The sequence below is a fragment of the Mesoplodon densirostris genome, chromosome 7 (assembly GCF_025265405.1).
Source record: "Mesoplodon densirostris isolate mMesDen1 chromosome 7, mMesDen1 primary haplotype, whole genome shotgun sequence".
Lineage (NCBI taxonomy): Eukaryota > Metazoa > Chordata > Mammalia > Artiodactyla > Ziphiidae > Mesoplodon > Mesoplodon densirostris.
The window spans coordinates 14,696,475-14,716,842 of record NC_082667.1 but is presented as its reverse complement, the minus strand read 5'-3'; the positions used below and the strand labels follow the sequence as shown (position 1 = coordinate 14,716,842).

The following is a 20,368-nucleotide window of genomic DNA, read 5'->3' as shown; positions in this document are numbered from 1 at the left end:
CAATATATATCCCAAAATAGCATACAGGATTCAACCCAAGGTTAACTCTTTTTTTTGTTGTTTTTGCTTTTTCTTTTTTTGGCCGCACTACGTGGCATGCGGGATCTTAGTTCCCCAACCAGGGATCAAACCCGCTCCCCCTGCACTAGAAGCACGGAGTCTTAACTGATAGACCGCTCAGGGAAGTCCTGAGGGTTAACTCTTTAAAAGAAAAAAAAAATCCTTTAAATACTAAACCTAGGATCACCTGCATAAGTAGAGTTCTCCCAACAACTGGAAAATTAACTACAAAATGGCAGGCCTTTAATTAGAGGCCTAAAAGTGGCCCAGTACTCTTTAGAAACTCCATATGGGTGGAAATACACAGGGTTTTCTACAATTGGCAGCTCTGTTTTCATTAATAGGACTTTCTAAGGGCATTTCAGGACACTTCAAATGACACCATACATGATCCAAGTCCAAATATGTAAGCACCACAGCAGCAACCATCCCTGCCTCTATATAGCTCTTGCCTGACTCCTAGAGTAGACTGAACTTGGAGGGGAGCAGGGAATTTGGGACAAAGCATCACAAATCTAGAACTGTTATCAGGTAACAAATTCTGAAAGCAAACACACCTGGAAGCATAAAAACTTCAACTATTACCTGAGTTGTGTATCTATTGTATGCAGAGTACTAAAGGATATCCTAGGATATACCAAACTGCTAATTGTGGTTTAAGTCTAGATAGAGAAACTTTAAGTAATGTTTGTTTAATTTTTTTATCCATAATTTCTAAATAAGAGATAGTACAGTATAGTGATATATGGGTCTTGAAATCAGACTGGCGATTGAATCCCAGCTCTGTCATTTTCTTGGTACGGCTCTGTCATTTTCTTGGTACATGGAGGTTTCTTGGAACAGTTACTTAACCTCCCTGTACTCCAGTTTCATCATCGTAAAAGATAGTATGTATATGATAGGATTACCACAGGGATTAAAAGACTTACCAAATGAAAAGTGCTGGCTATTATATAATTCCAGTGCTTGTACCAAAATAATACCTTCATTCTATAATGAAGAATTACAGAATCTAATGAGAAAAAAAAATATATTTAAGACCACAAAGTCCTATAAACAATCAGACTAATTAAAGACAAATTCTTCTAGGCAAAATGAGACTGTCCACCGCAAAGGTCTCCAAACCATTTCATATATAAAAAAAAAAATCTTACCACTGTAACCTTTAAAAAAATAAAAATAAAATCTCGAGATAATGGTTAAAATAATAATAACTAACACTTGCATAGTCCTTTTCATTCCCACTGTTCTTAGCACTTTACATAAAGTAACTCATTTACAATCCTCAGGTACATGAGGCCCTAAGAGAACAAGTCACACTGTCAGTGCTCGATTCAGAATCCAAACCCAGGCAGTCTGGCTCCAGAGTCTACATACTTCATTTACAACAGAAAACTCCCTAATGCCTGAGATAAAACCTCCTATGTGGTCTCTCTCCTATTTCATGTACTAGTCTCACATGTATTAGGCCCTCAACCAACGTTTCACTGTCTTACCGTATCAACTGGAAATCAGCTTGCTTTCTATTTTTAATGTTCATTTCCTCAAAGGTCAAGAAATTAAAGAATGATGCTGAGGGGAATTCCCTGGCAGTCCAATGGTCAGGACCCTGCGCTTTCACTGCCAAGGGCACGGGTTCAATCCCTGGTGGGGGATCTAAGATCCCACAGGCCCCATGGTGCGGCCAGAAAAAAAAAAATGATGCTGAGGAAAAATGAAAAAACTTCTCATTCCTTCCTTTACAGCAACTTATTTACATAGTTTTTGCAAGAAAAGGGGACTTCAAAACCTTTGACCAGAAATAACTCTGAATTTGATAAAGTGCCAAATAAGACTATATCATGAAATTCAGCTACTACGTGTTTATCCTACAAACCTACCAAATCCATCCAAATAAAAAAATTACCTATTAGGAAATAGAGATAGATGCCACAGTAATTTACTTTTGTATGGCAACCAGGATAGAACATAAATCTCAAAAAACACAGTCAAAGAATGTGACTGAACATACTCTGTCATGTCTGTGCATACCCCTTTGTCAAACATGAAATATGACATCAACACACCTGAGAAAAGAAAAAGGGGAGTCTTCAATGTAGAGCCTCATACCAACCCTTTCTCATCCACATGGCAGACACATATGCTAGTGACCTCCGTGCATTGCTAGAGTTAGGATTCTCCACAACTAACTTAGTCTAACTTAGGTTCTCTCCAAGGACAGTCTCCATCAATTCCTTCTACCCTACTCCCATGCTGCTCTGCCCATCAAGAGATAAGAACATATTTTTCTCTCCCTGAATCTGGGCTGACCCTGTGACTTGCTCTGACCACAGAATATGGCAGAAGCGATGATGTGCCAGTTCCAGGACCGACAGCATCCACTTTCACTCCTGGAAGCCAACCACCAGGCTGCAAGGAAATTCAGGATGTCCCATTGGAGACACAGACCATATAGAGAGACCTGGATGATAAGACACTACTAGGAGAGGCCACATTGAAGGTGCCAGACCAATGAGTTGAAACCCTGTTGCTCTGTCTAACACAGCCCAGTCACCAGCCGAAAGCAGACAAATGAGTGACTCCAACTGATGCGACACAGGGCAGAAGAACCAACCAGACAAACCCTGCCCAAATTCCTAACCCACAGGATCGTGAGAAACACATCATTGTCTCAAACTACAAATTTGGAGGTGGTGTGATACTGTGATTTATATAATAAGAAATACATAGTTGGTCTTAGTCCCCATTTTTGGCACAGAGCTCCTAAAACCCTTGAAATTTCCTGAGTGATAGAAGTCTTTTGTCATTCATAAGGAGTCTCTTTTAAACTTATGCTAATAGGTGACTTAGGGAGGTACCCCTAGAAAGCCTCAGGATGGGGCTGGTCACCAGAAAGACCAAGTGATTAGAAGGTTGGAACTTTCAGTCCCACCCACTGACCTCTGGGAGAGGAAAGGGGACAGATGGGCCTGCAGATTAAGTGCTATAAAAACTATTGAAGGGACTTCCCTGGTAGCGCAGTGGTTGGGACTCCTCGCTCCCAGTGCAGGGGACCCGGGTTCGATCCCTGCTCGGGGAACTAGATCCCACATGCATGCCACAACTAAGAGTTTGCATGCCACGACTAAGGAGCCCACATGTCGCAACTAAGGAGCTGGCGAGCCACAACTAAGGAGCCCACCTCCCGCAACTGAGACCCAGTGCAACCAAATGAATAAATAAATGGATATAAAAAATACATACACACACACACACACACACATACATACAAACATACATACATACTACTGTACAAGATCTGATGAGTTTCCAGGCTGGTGAACACACTCACAGCCCAGGAGGGTGATGCACCCCAGTTCCACAGGGACAGAGGCTCCTGTGCTTGGGACCCTTCCAGATCTTGCCCTATGTACTTCTTCATTTGGCTGTTCATCTGAATCCTTTATAATAAACTGGTAAATATAAGTAAATATTTGAGTTCTGTGAGCTACTCTATCAAATTAGTCCAACCCAAAAAGGGGGTTGTGGGAACCTACCACCTATAGCCCATCAATCAGAAGCACAGGTTACAACCTGGACTTGCAATCAGCATCTAAAGTTGAGGGGGTGCAGCTTTTTGGGACTGAGCACTTAAACCTGTGGGATCAGACGCTATCTCCAGGTAGAGAGTGTCAGAACTGAGTTAAATTTGTAGGATACCCGGTCAGTGTCTGCTGAGAATTGGAGAAATGCTTGCCAGTTTTGGAAAAAAAAAAAACCCACACATCAGAGGTGGTTTTTGTCCAGCAACATATAACTAAAACACTACTACCTAATACCCAGTGTACGTAATGCCTTATTAGGACTTTATCTTCCTCACTAGACTACAAGCTCTGTGAGGGCGAAAATCATGTCTGTCCTAGTCCAGTACCTACTTTAGTGCCTAACATAGAAGAGAATGAATATGTCTGTGTATTTATATCCAACTGTGAGGAAAGCCCAAAACAAACACCAAACTCTCATAAATAGCAACACCTATAGGTGAAAAAAAAAGTGGTCAGTTACAGGTAGTGCAGTTGGGTCAAGGTCATAAATTCGATTTCTACGAGTCAAATATCTCCAAAAAGAGAAAACTTTGTACCATTAACTAATCTCAACAAGTCATTTCATTATGTACATGTCATTAATCAAGACAAGGCCAGGCAACAGAGTATGAACAGGGCAAATCCATCCCTACCACTACTAAGGGGGAGGGGGGCCTAAACCTAAAAAAATACATATACAGAGATGACAGGAGTCTTTTGTACTTTTTATACTCATATGACAATGCTTCTTTATACTCATATTTGAAACACAAAATATTTAGAACAAAATACAGAAGCAGTGGATTTTCTGAGAGCAAGGTTGGGAATATGGGATATTCTATCTTCCGAGCTTGAGAGTGCTGGATATAAAAGTGATGTGATTTAATGGGTAAAGATAAGGCTAATAGGTAAGAAGCTTCAATGACAGATTCCTACCACTGAGGTGTTACATAATCTTGAACAAATCACACTCCACATATAAAAACTGAAAGTAACAACACCCTCTCTTTCTACCTTAAAGGAATAATATCCTTGGAGTATCTTAGGAGTCGCAAAAAGTTCAAGGCAGGATTACAACTTTTCTAAGTAAAAGCCAAATTAGGAACCAACAGTAATCAGAATAAACAATAAATGGGACTTCACACAAAGAAGTCCGGCACATGCAGCTCTAAGAGAAAGTGCAAAGGAAACTACGGTGGCTATGAAGCAGAATCAGAGAGTACCTCTAATTAATCACCCGACAAACTAAAAGCAAATAATTTGATGGAATCAAGACCTATACAATCAAAATTATACACAGCCCCTTTATAAGCAGCCAAAGACCAGAAATAAAATGTTAATAGAACCTGCACCTGTACTGTAGACATGCACAGCATTTATGTTCAGAATTACAAATACTCTAAAATACAACTGGTCTGCCTCTAGAAAGTTAGGCTAAAAGATAATAGTGAATCAAGTACCTGTAAAAGGTTGTCAGCCCAAATTTACCAAGAGATAAGCAAGCAATGTAACCTCTTTTTCTCATATCTATCTTTTTCTCATACACTCCCCAGGGCGTTTTTTATATATAAACTCAGTGTAAGGAAGACCACTACAGGGTATATCACAAATAAGCTAACAACTTTCCAAAATGCTTTGAAGATATAAAACTAAATAAATTCTAGTGACTGTTATTATCATGAAGGGGAGGAAAAAAACACCAGCTTTTCTGCTATCGATTTTGCTGACTACCACTTCCTAAAGTAACTCACAATGATATAACCTAATGTCTGCAACATAGTAAAGTTTACGCTCAAGAACAAAGTATGATCAAAGCTAGAAACAGAAAGCCGTAAGACCCAAATTTGAGGCTGACAATCTTCCATACTCTCACTTACCTCAGAATGAAGAGAAAAGAAACGAAGCTTCACCTGCAAACTCTTCTGGGGAAAACAGTGAGCTGAGAACCCCTGAAAAAACTCAAGGAAGAACACAGAGGAAACCACTGAACCAAAAAGAAATTGAAGCTCAATTTTTGAGTGCCAAGCTGTCAACAGAATCAGGACCAGGAAGGCTACTGGAAGTGCACAAAAATGGCAAGAGATTTCCTACTAGCAAGCAAAAAAGAAAGAAAGAAAGAAAAAAGAGTAGCTTTTGATGGAAGAAATTTCGCAGAAACAAGAACAGCTTAACCCCAGAAGTGGGAACTGACCCCAGCTGCCTCAGGCAAACAGGCCTAATGGCTTTGGCAACAACATACCTTTCATCCACCAACAACATTAGGAGGCTGAAGTAGAGCCGATTTCAAATCACGAAGGATCACATCTTTCTGTTTTCTGCGTAGTCTTTGGGAAAAAGAGTCCAGCTCTCCTCCCTGGAGTACCACACTGCCCCCAGTAGTTCCTGGAAACTCCTGGAGCCACAGCAACAGTACTGTAAAAAGCTTTGAGAACATTAAGCCAGGTATCCTCACAAGCCCAGACAGGTAAGATTACTCACCAGACAAATAAGAACATTTAAACCTGGAAGAGGTTAAGAAATTCATCTAGGTTTGCAAGATGAGTCAGTGGGCAAAGCAGGATTTGAATTCAGGCTTTTCCTTCAGATAGTATCAGAGCTTGACTCTCAGTCCTTGGCTCAGCAGATACTGTGTTCAGTGTTCTCCAATGTTAGAGTCAGCCCAGGTCAGGTTCTTGGCTGACTAGAATAGGGAAAGGAAAAATCTCCCTCAAGGCTTCAGGAAAAGGAGAAGTCAAATTATTAAATGCAGAGCTCTTATGCTGAAAGGTCCAGATGCCCTTCTACCTTGCCAATCACATTTCTCAGCCAATCAAAATAAGGCACTGGATTTTAAGAACCTAGCCATTTTAAGCTCTGACTAGAAGTTGGATTGTATTTCCCCTACTTCCCAAATAAAAAACACTTAAGGGGGACTGGAAAGATGCAAAAGCAGTAACAGACAGCCAGCAAGTGTTTACTATGTACTCAGCACTATTCTAGGCACTGAGGATACTACAGCGAATTAGAACATACCTGCCCTCAAGGAGCTTATGTGATTATTTATGTAATTAAAAAAATGATGACACTTTCAAGTACTGATAAATGTTAGGAAGAAAATATGAAAAGCAATGTTTTGAGGGGGGGATAGATTAAAGGAAGGAAATCAACAGTTCAGAATCACTTTCTAGTTTTCTATGACTATGAGCCTGAGAAAATATGAATAACTCAGGAGAAACTTTAAAATATTTTCATACAAACTAATACTACAATAAATATAATCCAACATCACTTCCTATTTTTAAATAATTATATATAAGACTAAATTTGAAATAGCATTCAAAGAAAGTATTCTTATCAAAAGTTACAGCAATCTTAAAGCCTTACAAGTACATGGCAGTAAGATGGCAATATTTATCCAATCATCCACCAACTGATAAAGACAAGCCCAGTGGCAGAATATAACACATATATTTAAAGCAATACTTTTATCAAACATTCACTGAATATGTGCTACATACCTGACAGTGCTAAGCACTTTTCCACACATTATCTCATTTACTTCTCACAGCAACACTATGAAGATAAGTACTATCATTATCCCCATTTACAAATCACAAAACTGAGGCTTAGAGAGGTTAAATGGTTTGCCCATGTGGAGGAGAGATTCAAAGTCAATTCAGATGGGACTTCCCTGGCAGTCCAGTGGTTAAGACTTTGCCTCCAATGCAGGGGGAGCAGGTTCGATCCCTGGTCAGGGAGCTAAGATCCCACATGCCTCAGGGCCAAAAAAACCAAAACATAAAACAGAAGCAATATTGTAACAAATTCAATAAAGACTTAAGAAAAAAGAAAAAATCAGATGCCAAAGTGCATACTCTAACCACTACACTATATTGTTTCTACAGAACAAGCACTAAACCTCAGATACAGAAAAAAACCCTTTTCGTGTCCTCACACCTAGGTCAAAATTACAAAGAGTTAATTCAGGAGACAGAAAGAGAAGAAATAAATCTGAATGAATCTGAGTCAGAACACAGTGCTATAACCTTAGGCAAATTCCACAGTACCCATGACTCAACCTCCCTATCTATAAAGGAGTTAACCACACCAGTGCTAACCATTACTTGCCTCCTGGTAGGTTGTGAGTGTTAATTATTATTTGTAATAAATACACACATCATCAGTTGAAAGAAACAAGGAAAACTACAGTGTTATTATTATTGCCTTGTTGCTAGCGCAAAACACCAGAAATCAACATAAGTAAGTTATGTACACCAAGAACGTAGGGTTTGAATATGTACTTTGAAAGGCAATCATATAATAAGTTGTTTTACCTCTAATTTCACCCCCCCTTTTTTTTAATTTAAAAAAGCAATACAGGGACTTCCCTGTTTAGTTCAGTGGTAAAGAATCCGTCCTGCGATGCAGGGGACGTGGGTTCGATCCCCGGTCGGGGAACTAAGACCCCACACGCTGCGGGGCAACTAAGGCCTCGCGCCAAACTACTGAGCTTGCACACCTCAACGAGATAGCCCACGTGCCGCAAACTACAGAGCCCACGCACTCTGGAGCCTGCACGCCACAACTACAGAGCCCATGTGCTACAACTAGAGAGAGAAAACCTGCACTCCACAACTAGAGAGAAGCTCTCATGCTGCAAGGAAGAACCCATGCGCCACAACGACAAAAAAGACCCCACATGTCTTAACGAAGGTCCCGCGTGCCGCAACTAAGACCCAATACAGCCAATAAATAAATAAGTAAGTAAAGTGGGGTGGGGGGAGCAATACAGGAATTTCCCTGGAGGTCCAGTGGTTAAGACTCCAAGCTCCGAATGCAGGGGGCACGGGCTCGATCCCTGATTGGGGAACCAAGATCCCACATGTGGCACAGCATAGCCAAAAAAAAAGCAACATATACCATACAGCATTTATCCCAGAGAACGCATGTTCGCACAAAAAAAAGGTACACAAGGGGCTTCCCTGGTGGCGCAGTGGTTGAGAGTCCGCCTGCCGATACAGGAGACATGGGTTCGTACCCCGGTCTGGGAAGATCCCACATGCCGCGGAGCGGCTGGGCCCGTGAGCCATGGCCGCGGAGCCTGTGCTCCGCAACGGGAGAGGCCACAGCAGTGAGAGGCCCGCGTACCGCCAAAAAAAAAAAAAAAAAAAAGGTACACAAATGTCCACAGCATCTCTATCAGTAATAGTCAAGAACTGGGAAAAAAACTCAGATGTTCTTCAATGGGCAAGTGATTAAACAAACTGAAGTATATCCAAACCATGGAATACTACTCAGCAATTAAAAAGAAAGGGGCACTGGGACCTCTCTGGTGGTCCAGCGGTTAAGACTCTGCACTCTCAATGCAGGGGGCCCAGGTTCCATCCCTGGTCAGGGAACTAGATCCTGCATGCTGCAACTGAAGACCCGCACAGCCAAATAAATAAATAAATAAATAAATATTTTTTTAAAAAAGAAAGAAAAGAAAGGAACACTATTGATTCATGCAATTTGGATGACTCTCCAGGGAATTACATTGATTGAAAAAGGCCAATCCAAAAGGTTACATACTGGGAATTTCCTGGCGGTCCAGTGTTTAGCACTCAGCACTTTCACTGCCTGGGCTGGATTCAATCCTTGGTCGGGGAACTAAGATCGCATAACCAGCAGTGCAGCCAAAAAAAAATTTTTTTTAACTAAGAAAAAGAAAAAAAGGTTACACACTATATGATTTTATTCACATAACATTCTTTTTTTAAATTAATTAATTAATTAATTTTATTTTTGGCTGCGTTGGGTCTTCGTTGCTGCATGGGGGCTTTCTCTTGTTGCAGCGAGCGGGGGCTACTCTTTGTTGCAGTGCGCGGACTTCTCACTGCGGTGACTTCTCTTGTTGCAGAGCACAGGCTCTAGGCACACGGGCTTCAGTAGTTGTGGCACGTGGCTCAGTAGTTGTGGCTCCCGGGCTCTAGAGCACAGGCTCAGTCGTTGTGGCGCATGGGCTTAGCTGCTCCGCGGGATGTGGGATCTTCCCGGACAAGGGATCGAACCCATGTCCCCTGTAATGGCAGGCAGATTCTTAACTGCTGCACCCCCAGGGAAATCCCACGTAACATTCTTGAAATGACACGTTGCCAGGGACAGATAGGGCCGGGGGAGTGGGAGATGGGCCATCTCCCCCAGGGGGTATTTTCCCTTGATCATCTGCACAAAAAATTTATTGCAACTTTATCCACTGCACTATCAGATCATTATGATTTGGTTGCGGGGGGAGCAGCAGTGGCTATAAAATGGCATCAGGAGAGATCCTGTGGGATGGAAATGTTCTGTATCTTGACTGTGTCAATGGCAATACCCAGGTTGTGACAGTATTCTATGGTTCTGTAAGATGTCACCATTGGGGGAAACTGGGTAAAGGACACACAGGATCTCTCACTATTATTTCTTACAACTGCATGTAAACCTACAATAACCTGTAAACAAAAAGTTTAATCAGAAATGAAGGCAACACATGCCTCTTGTAACAAGTAAAACAATAGTCTGTGGTCAATATCTTTCCCTACCCATCCCATTCCCTCCCTCTTGAGATAACCATGCAAACTCACTGCTCATACAAACACGCATGGATTTAATACTTTTTGTTTACTGTATCAAAATGGGATCATACATACTACACATTACCCTGCAGCCTACCTTCTTCACCTATCACTATATCATAGAGAGCTAAAAAAAAAAAAAAAAATTTTAAGTGCTAAGCAGGATGGCAGGTATAGAAAATTTTCTGACTAGTGCAAATCTGACAAATGTTTACCGTGCTAATGTGCCATAGCTGAGCCAGGTGCATTCAGTGAGAGCACAATATACAAGTAGCATTCTAAAGAGATCTGCAAAAATGCAAGGTCTTCAGCAGCTCTTCGAGGATCCCATCCCCCTCTCTGCCTCCTCCATGGAACCATCCCGGGGGCCCATGGAGGAAGAAATGCTAAATGATTTCTTTTCAGCAGAAAACTGCAAGGGGGGATAATTCTCCAACATACTGAAGCCATAGCAAACAAACTTCCCTGAAAATGTATTCCTCCTTCAAGCAGAAGTGCAAAATATATTGTTGACAACATTTAAGACATCCATTTGTAAAACAGCAACTACCACGATTAAGCGCTTAATGTTTTATGTACTGTATCTCTAGAGCGCCCTCCTACCCCACTACCATTTTACAGACCAAAACCTGGCTTGATGTGAAATTACTTGCCCATGATCAAACAGCCAGCAGGTGGTAAAGCTGGCATTCAAAGGTACAAGACAAGTGTTTTTTCCACTTTATCAGGTTTTTCTATAATATCACATGTCAACAGAAGAGATTCAATAAGTGTAATAAGTGTATTTAGGCAGAATCCATTTTCTAAATGTCTGCTGACTCTGATTCAACCTTTTTTTCCATTTAGCACGTCTGAGGGGACTATACTATGTGCCAGGACCTATCATAGGTGACAGTGAAAGAGAGGTAAAAACAAACAAACAAAACACAGAAAAGGCCTCCAACCTCAAAGACCTTTCAAACTGCAACTGCAATATACTGTAACTATAACTGCCATATTGATATGTGGCGAGTGTTACCCTCAAGGAAGTACAAAGTGCTGTGGGTTTGAAGAATCCAGCTCTCCTCCCGAAATCAAGTGTCATTAGCTTCCTTACAATTGTTCTTAGTTTCAATTCCACTCATATTCTACAAGTCACATATTTCTCTTCGTGATCTCTGGCAAAAGGTCTGCAATGTCCTTCTATACAAAACACTGCCCCAGACATGCTCAATTAGTATGAACAGAAGCTGCCAGCCCAAATCAGCAGAAAGCTCCTCAATGCTGTAATTTTTTGAAATTTTGGCAATGAAAAGAAATTAACCTTTTTGGTGAAATCATGGATGTGCAGAGTTAAAAGTGACTTAGACAACATTTTGAACATAGGGACTTAAAAAGGTAAAAATTCACTTGTCCATTGTTACAAGACTCACTAAGGGCAGCTCTCAGACAAAAGCCCAAGTCTCTCAACTCATTGTATGGAGTTCCTTTCCACTCCTGCTTCTTTAAGTCCAATGAAAAACTTAGTGATGTTCAAGTTTTCTCATTTCATCAATGATAGATGCATTCATGAATCATGTGCAGTTTAAAGATGAACTTTATCAAAAACAGACATGCTAAGCATGATGAGATACATATATACAGAGGTAAAGGACTGCCTATCCTTGATAAGGCAGAAGCTCTTCAGGCATTTGGGAAGGCAATGTTAATACACTAAAAAATTGCCATCATCAACATCATCATCATCTTAGCAATAGCTAGTATTGGGGGGGATATGACTATGAGCCAGGCACTCACAGTATTTACATGATATTTCTTATCCTTACAACAACTCTTGAAAGATAGGTGTTGTATTGTACACTGGTGCACACCAGGTTTAAAGAAGAATCCCCCAATTCCACAGCTACCCAGGGGCTGGGCTAGAATTTAAACTCTACAGTCCATGCTCTTTTCCCACTATCCTATGCTCCCTAAGAACAGAATAACTGCACTGCACGTATGGCTGTGACATCAAGTCACTTCAAACTCTGACATAATTTCCTGATCGGCAGTTATGTAATTAGCCATCTTTTCAATCTTCAGGTTGTCTTAACTAATTTCTTTCATGATTCCACAGTGGTCTTCCATGTTTTCTTCCTTTCCTTTTTTTTGTTTTTATAGAAGCAAAACCCTTTTTCCAAATGAAATCTTACGTGAAAACACTAAAATATAAAAGAGATCAAAGTTGAGCTGCTCTGTTTCCTTTTTTTGTTTTTATAGAAGCAAAACCCTTTTTCCAAATGAAATCTTATGTGAAAACACTAAAATATAAAAGAGATCAAAGTTGAGCTGCTCTGGTTTAAGCAGATTGGGAGAACCAAAGCTCTTCCTCACTCTCATGGACATCCCTTAGGCACCTCCAAAGAATACACTAGCTTAATACAGAAGGCTGCCTTCTCCATCTCAGCTTTGCCACTCACCATCTGTAAGAGGACCAGTAGACCTCAAAGCACGATTCTGATAACAGACCTGAGACCCCTCATGAGGGCTCACTTTGTCTTATCCTTTACAACAGAGATACCACCATCCACTTCATAGGTTTGTTATTAACATTACATGGAGGAACAAATATAAACTTCCCGGCACATGGTAAGTATTGGCAAGTTGGCTCCCCTCTCTTTTATCCTGCAGAGGTAGCAGTTGTTGCCAATTCAAGAAAGCTCAATAAAATATACTTGATGGTTATCTTCAGTAGCAAAGAAGTAAACAAGTAAATGCTCCCACAGCTCAACTAAAATAAACAAACCTAACAAACCCTTCATTAAAGGTACCAATGGTAATACCCCCTCCCAGCTTAGTTTCCCAGTCAGTCAATGACCCATGGATCTCAAAGCACAATGTTGATAATGGACCTGAGATCCCTTATGAGTTACCATAATGCAGACCGCAAGTGTCAGGTGAATGAGTTAATGTTGTTCTGAGCACCTTAAATTTGGCACTTCCTGAGCTGACCATTTAAATTGGCTACTTAATATTGCATTTAATGAGTATTTTTATGTTCATGTTCTACAACAGAATCTAATGTTCATTTGCCCATCTTCTGGCTTCTATTTCTCCAGGCATTACAAACCAAAAATATGCTGATGTCATGTGCACCTTCACCCAAGCAACTTTAACCTGGCCCTTCCTAAACTAGTCATTAAGAATCTATTAACCAAAAAAAAAAAAGAATCTATTACCTTAGTCTGTTACTGATAATGTGTTCCATTTTCTATATGTGTAACAGGAGACTAAATCCATTTTCACAGGAAAGAGGTTCTCAGTCCTAATCTAAGTTCAACCAACAACTCTCAAATTATCAACTTTATGGAAACTGCAGGTATTGGCTTTGACCCCCTACAGTTTAGGAAGAATTATAACAATAATACATCATACAGCCATGAAAAGACTCATTTACAATAAAGAACACATCCCTAAGCATTCAACTTGGGAGCCAAGAAGATTCAGAATGCTAATCTATTTTACCAGGAGACCTTGAGCAATTCACCTACTCTCTCATGATTATTTCTTCATAAGGAAAATGAAAATATACTCATTAAAATGCCAGGGATACTGTCTGATTAACCATCAAACAACTATTTCCTGCGGTTACCAGGGACCTCAGGAAGTCATCTTTGTAATCTCCCTCATTTCTTAAGAAGTGCACACCTAAATCAACAAAGTCTTTGGGAAAGATATTTCACAACCTTCCTTGGTAACATTCCAGTATCTTGTAGTCAGGAAGTTCTTTCTAATTTGTAATGTATATCTTTTCCGTTGCAATTAAAACACATTCCCTTCTTGTCTTCTCCACTATGGAAAGAAAACATCTGCTTAACACCACCTGAACAATACCCCTTCAAGACACTATAAAATATAGGAAACCTATTTCAAACAGCTTCATGTAAATGCCACATGGCTTTCAGTGGGTCACCTAGACAAAGAATGTGATTCAGAGTCTTAAATTCCCAGTTCCATCACTGACTTGCTCTGAAGAAGATATGAAGTTAAAACCATGCAGATGCTGTACCTCAATTATCCCATCAGTAAAATGCAAATAACAAAATGAGTAAAGGAGAACTCAATCCCTCAAAAAGTTAAACACACGAAAAGAGATTCTCAATCCCAATCTAAGCCAACAACTCTCACATCACACACTCTATAGAAACTGCAGGTGTTGGCTTTGATCCCTATGGTTTAGGAAGAATCATAACAATTACATTACCATAGGGCTCTGTAATTCCACTCCTAGGTACATACCCAAAACAACTGAAGCAAGTACATGCACATGCATGTTTACAGCAGCACTATGCGTAATATCCAAAAGGTGGAAACAGTCTAAACAGTTCATTAATGGATGAATGGATAAACAAAATTTTGGTCTATACATACACAGAAGGTTACATACTAGATGATTCCACTTATATGAAATATCCAAAATGTATCAATCCATAGAGACAGAATGCAGATTGCTCATTTCCAGGGGCTAGTGGAAGGGGGGAATGAAGAGAAACTGCTCAATTGGAAAGAGAATTTACTTTGGAATGATGGGAATGTTCTGGAACTAGATAGAGGTAGTGGTTGCACAACACTGTGCAAATGCCACTGAACTGTTGTTTACTTTAAAATGGTTAATTTTGTGTTATGTGAATTTTACCTCAATAAATTATTTTAAAAGAAAAAAGAAGAATGCTAAGAGAACTAATGGGCACAATAATCATAAAATGCTTACCCTTTCCAGGAAAGTCATCATACAAAATTCTAGGCAGAATGGTAGCCAAAATGTTTAATATCACTTCAATATAGCCAATTAGACTTTGAGCAAAGAATATGTAAATGGGAAACAAAATAGAAACCAAAATAAAGTCTAGAGTTATATAGTATCCCATATGGAAACAAGAGCCAATAAATAAGTGAATGAATAAAGGGAAATAAAGTAAATAACCAAACATAACAGCTAATTAGCTATAGCAATAATGACCATAAGAAAGCAGTAACAAAAAGATAAAGGTAAGGAATGAACTTTAAAAACCAAAACTGGCGCTTCCCTGGTGGCACAGTGGTTAAGAATCCGCCTGCCAATGCAGGGGACATGGGTTCGAGCCCTGGTTCAGGAAGATCCCACATGCCATGGAGCAACTAAGCCCGTGCGCCACAACTACTGAGCCTGTGCTCTAGAGCCCACGAGCCACAACTACTGAAGCCCGTGCGTCCAGAGCCTGTGCTCCACAACAAGAGAAGCCACCGCAATGAGAAGTCTGCGCACCGCAACAAAGAGTAGGCCCCACTCGCCTCAACGAGAAAGCCCGTGCAGCAACGAAGACCCAACGCAGCCAAAAATACATTAATTAATTTTTTTAAAAAAGAAAGAAAAAAGTGCTTGCTCAAAGCAGGTGGTTAATAAATACAATAATAATTTAAAAAATCCAAAACCAATAATACTAAAATACAAAAGATCCATTAGGTAGGGAGGTGAAAATAGAAAGGCTAATGATAGCAAAGCTAAAAAGTATACATAAAGCCTTAAACTCCGAGGCCACGTATAAAGACCATGAGAATCATTATCTCACCATCTTGAGAATATCCTCATTCCCTTGTCCCTTTCTGCTTTAATACAACTTTTTCGCAAGACACCAAGGCTAAGCAGGCAAGGACAACAAAGTGAAAAGGTACTGTTCCTATGTTCATGGACCTTATGCTATTACTTCTTCTTAAAGTCTTACTTCTTATGGGAAGACACACATGGTAGTAATCTAAATATACAGACCATCTCCACTTCCTCCCTTTCCACTTCTTAAACCCACTTTAATCTGGCTCCGGCCCTACATTCCTCCAATGCTGTTCTTGCTATGATCATCAGTGATCTCTGTGTTGCTAAATCAAACAAAGTACAGGGGATCACTTCCTCCCTGAAACACGCTCCTCTCCCAGTTTCTGAGACTTTCTCTTAAATTCCTTGCAGCTTGGCCCTAAGCGCTCTTCTACTCCTAGTCTGTACATGCCTTTCGTCTGGGTAAACTCATCCATTTTCCCTCACTGTTAACACCTATATACTGGGGCATCCAGATTTATTTCCAGTGCCACTTGTGAGCATTAGCTCAATGACTGCTTACTTGATGGGTCCACGTGTATTATTTCACAGGTATCTCACACTTAGCATGACTAAAATTGAGGCTTTCATTCCACTCCCCAACTCAAGTTAAAATCTACCCCTCCTCCAATATTTCCACCTCAGAAATGGCCACTTCTGAGATGCTGATACTCATGCCAGAAATCTGGGAATCATACCTGATACCTCTCTCTTCCCACATATCCAATCCATCATTAAGTCGTTCTGTCCTAATTCTAAAATATCTACTGAATCTTTCTACTTTCCTCCATCTCCTCTGCCTATAGCCTAATCTAAACCATTGTCATCTTTTGCCTGGACCACTATAAGGCATCCTAATTATTAGACTTTCCCCACTTCCTCTCTTTCCACATTTTCCACAATTTCCAATTTTTTCCACCACATTTTCAAAAATTTCCACAACGTAGCCAGAATAATTTTTTTAATCATATATTAGGTTACAACACTCATTCTTAAAACCTTCAAAGGCTTCTGATTATAGCTAGGAAAGAAATCCAAAATCCTTGACACAGTCCTCCTAAGTCTCTATCCTCATCCTATGCCCCCCATTCTTACCCATTGCTCATTGCATTCAAAGCACACCAGTCTTTTTTCAGCTTCTCAAATGTGCCAAGTTCTCTCCCACCCCAAGGCTTTCACACATGCTATTCCTTTCCCTTCCCCTTTCATCCTTCTAGTCTCTCTTTAAATATCACTTCTTCAGAGAAACCTCCCCCAAAGCTCCAATATAATTCACGTCCCCCTGCTATAATCTTTTTTACTTTTCCATCATAAGACTTTACATACTTTGTAATTATACATTTATTGGTGTATTTTTTAATAAATATTTATTTATTTATTTGGCTGCATTGGGTCTTAGTTGCAGCACGGGCTCTTCGTTGCGTTGCAGCAGTGGACTTCTCTCTAGTTGTGGCATGCGGGCTTAGTTGCCCCATGGCATGTGGGATCTTAGTTCCCCGACCAGGGATGAACCAGCGTCCCCTGCATTGGAAGGCAGATTCTTAACCACTGGACCACCAGGGAAGTCCCTATTGGTGTATTTTTTGTTTACTGCCTCTCTCTCCTCTGGATCATAATCTCCATAAGGGCATGGACAACGTCTATTTTTTTCACTGTACTCTTGGTATAATGGCAGTAGTTTAGAGAGTTTAGAATTGTTTAAAGTATTGATAGTTTAGAATCAGTATAATTTAGGGATTAGGAGCAGGGGAGCCAGGCTGCTTGGAGTCAAATCCTGGTTCTGCCACGTACGAGCTCTATGACCTTGGGCAAACTGCTTAACTTCTCTGTGCCACCATTTCCACATCTAGAAAATGGGGAGAACAAAAGTACCTACGCCATAAGGTTGTTATAAGAATGAAAAGAATCAACAACACAAAGCACTTAATACAGTACCTGGTGCAAAGCACTTCAATAAGCACTGGCTCTGATCAGCTCTTATTAGGGTATCCTCACCATCTCCCACAGAGGTAAACATTCAATAGACATTTACTGGATGAATGACTGAAAAAACAGACGCTACTATAGTCATTAAATAGGCTTTTTTAAATGACAGAGCAGGAATATTATAGAGATTTGGAGATGAAAACAAACAGTTAAGGCAAAGACTGAAGAAACCCACAATTTATAATGCATAAAGGGATAACAGTAATAAAAAACTATCTCTGGGACTTCCCTGGTGGCGCAGTGGTTAAGAATCCTCTTGCCAAGGCAGGGGACACGGGATTGAGCCCTGCTCAGGGAAGATCCCACATGCTGCGGAGCAACTAAGCCCGTGCACCACAACTACTGAGCCTGAGCTCTAGAGCCCACGAGCCACAACTACTGAGCCCGCGCACCTAGAGCCGGTGCTCCGCAACAAGAGAAGCCACCGCAATGAGAAGCCCGCGCACCACAATGAAGAGTAGCCCCTGCTCGCCGCAACTAGAGAAAGCCCGTGTGCAGCAACGAAGACCCAACGCAGCCAAAAATAAAATTAATTAAAAAACAAACAAACAGAAAAACTAACTCTACTGGATGCTCAGTCTTTACCACTAAGCAAAAAATATGTTCACTCTTCCAGATGTTTACCCAAGGTGATTTGGTTGCTTTGACTTTTCCCTAAATATCACCCTTTTCCACAACTTTAATCACTCTCTTCAAAATCCTTCAAGCACCAATCACAGTTCAAATAGATGGTAAAATTCAGATACTATCATTTTCTACCTGTTTTGCAAAGAAATGTTCTTCTGTTCCTAAAATAGCTCTAGACTGTTTTGCTACATATATTACAAAATCCTCAAAGTTTTGCCCTCAATCTAATATCTGGAACTCTTTCAGACACTGTTGCTTTGGAGGTTTTCTCTTTCCCAGTAAAGACTTATCCTGTCACTCTAGGTTGAAGGACACTGAGGGGAAGGAGGGACAAATATGCTGCTTTAACTTCCTATTCCTTACTCAAGCTTTCTCAAAAGACCCTACACTTCAATCTAAGCATCACTATTATCTGTTCTGCTTTTGAAGAACATATAGTCTTTAGCTTATTATAACAATATTGAAAATGATAACAGCTGGCATATATAGTGCTATGTGCTATTCTAAACACTTTACATATGTCAACTCATTTAATTCTCACAACAAACCGTATGATATTCTACAGAGGAGGAGAGGCACAGAGAGATTAATTAACTTGCCCAAGTCGCAGACCTAGTTAGGTACTGGCACAGTGATTTGGACCCAGACTGCCTGGCTCCAGAGTCAGGACCACTATGCTATTATTTCAAGAGTTTGGCAAGACATATTTTTTTGCCTTGTTTTCACAGGTCAGCTAGACAGAAATACTCCAATTCTCTCCCCAAATCAAACATGCATACTAATCCTCTCCAATTCAGCAAAATTTCGGATGTTTCATTATATCATAGGCATATATACCTAAAACAAAGTAATTTCGGTTCATGGGAGAATATATGTTCTATCCTGGGAAGCAGAAATAAACAAATGATGAAATATGAAATGTGAAATTTGCCTCAGTGAATCCTACAGATAGAAATGTAATTCCAGTAAGTAGTAGGAAAAAATGTTTGCAAAATACTTTTAATTTCTTGCAGGAAAAGTACCAAACAAGATTGTACGTGTTATTATATACACACCCAACAGCAACCTACATTTTCCCTCTCTCAATTTCATGACAATTCTCCTAAATCTCTCCTTTTATATTAAGCTAAATACCTCAGCTTATTCCCTGCTACAAACACCTGAAGGCATGTATCCAGTTTTCAAATTCATTGAACTCAACTTCCAAAGGACAGGTTTTTTTGGAAAAAATTAATAAATGAAAACTAACACATAAGAAGTAAAAAATTAAACTCATTAGTCAAGCATGCTGGATATTCATTAAGTCATAGTTATCCTTTACTATGCCAAATCCAGTGTCATCATACATTAAGTAACAGACAAATATTTTATGTAGCAATCTTAAATGAAGACTTCCATTGCAATGGCAACAGGGGAACACTAATTTACTGAATCATGGTATGTTTCCAACTTTTTAGGGTGCTTAAGGATGCCATGGCTGAAGACCCCAATCCCCGTGAACTCCCAGTGCCTTCCTCACTCCTTCATCTCTCTCATCTCTCTGTCAGCCCTTGTTTGTTTCCTTAATAGCACAGCCTAAATTTCAATCGTTATCAGATACCTGGTCAACTCTGCTCCCCACTGGAATTATCTCCATAAGGGCAGGAACACTCATGTCTACTTTTATATCCCAGCATCTAATGAGACTTCCATAAATATTTGGTAGATGAACAAAAGTCTGAAAAGGTAAGGGTTGAAACATACAGTCACAATCAAGGAATAGACCCAAAAGGTCTGACTGGAATATTTCATACCTCAGGAAAAAAAGCAGTGCAACAATACTCAATAAATAAAGGAAAAAATTTAGGTGAAGTGAAGATTATCAACTCTAAGAGCGAAGGAAGAGATAGAGAACAAGTTAGAAAAGACTACGCTAATCTATAAACAAGCCAGGACTAACTGGAATAGAGGGAGTAACGTGCAGCACCTAC

General features: G+C 40.1%; 1 protein-coding gene across 23 annotated transcripts in view; it reads right to left on the bottom strand.

Moving 5' to 3' along the window:
- Positions 1-20,368, bottom strand: part of AMBRA1 (autophagy and beclin 1 regulator 1) — a 177,449-nt gene that overhangs the window by 153,404 nt on the left and 3,677 nt on the right. For 5 of the 23 annotated variants that reach the window (XM_060104072.1, XM_060104095.1, XM_060104096.1 and 2 more), the window contains 3 exons: positions 5,863-6,045; positions 5,501-5,581; positions 990-1,050 (listed from right to left, as the gene is read on the bottom strand). The exons of 3 other annotated variants lie outside the window; for them this stretch is intronic. The gene's annotated coding sequence lies outside the window, so the exon portion shown is untranslated. Of the gene's footprint in view, positions 1-989; positions 1,073-5,500; positions 5,608-5,862; positions 6,046-6,101; positions 6,304-20,368 lie in introns of all 23 variants that reach the window. 15 more of the 23 variants (XM_060104086.1, XM_060104089.1, XM_060104090.1 and 12 more) reach the window with 12 other exon arrangements.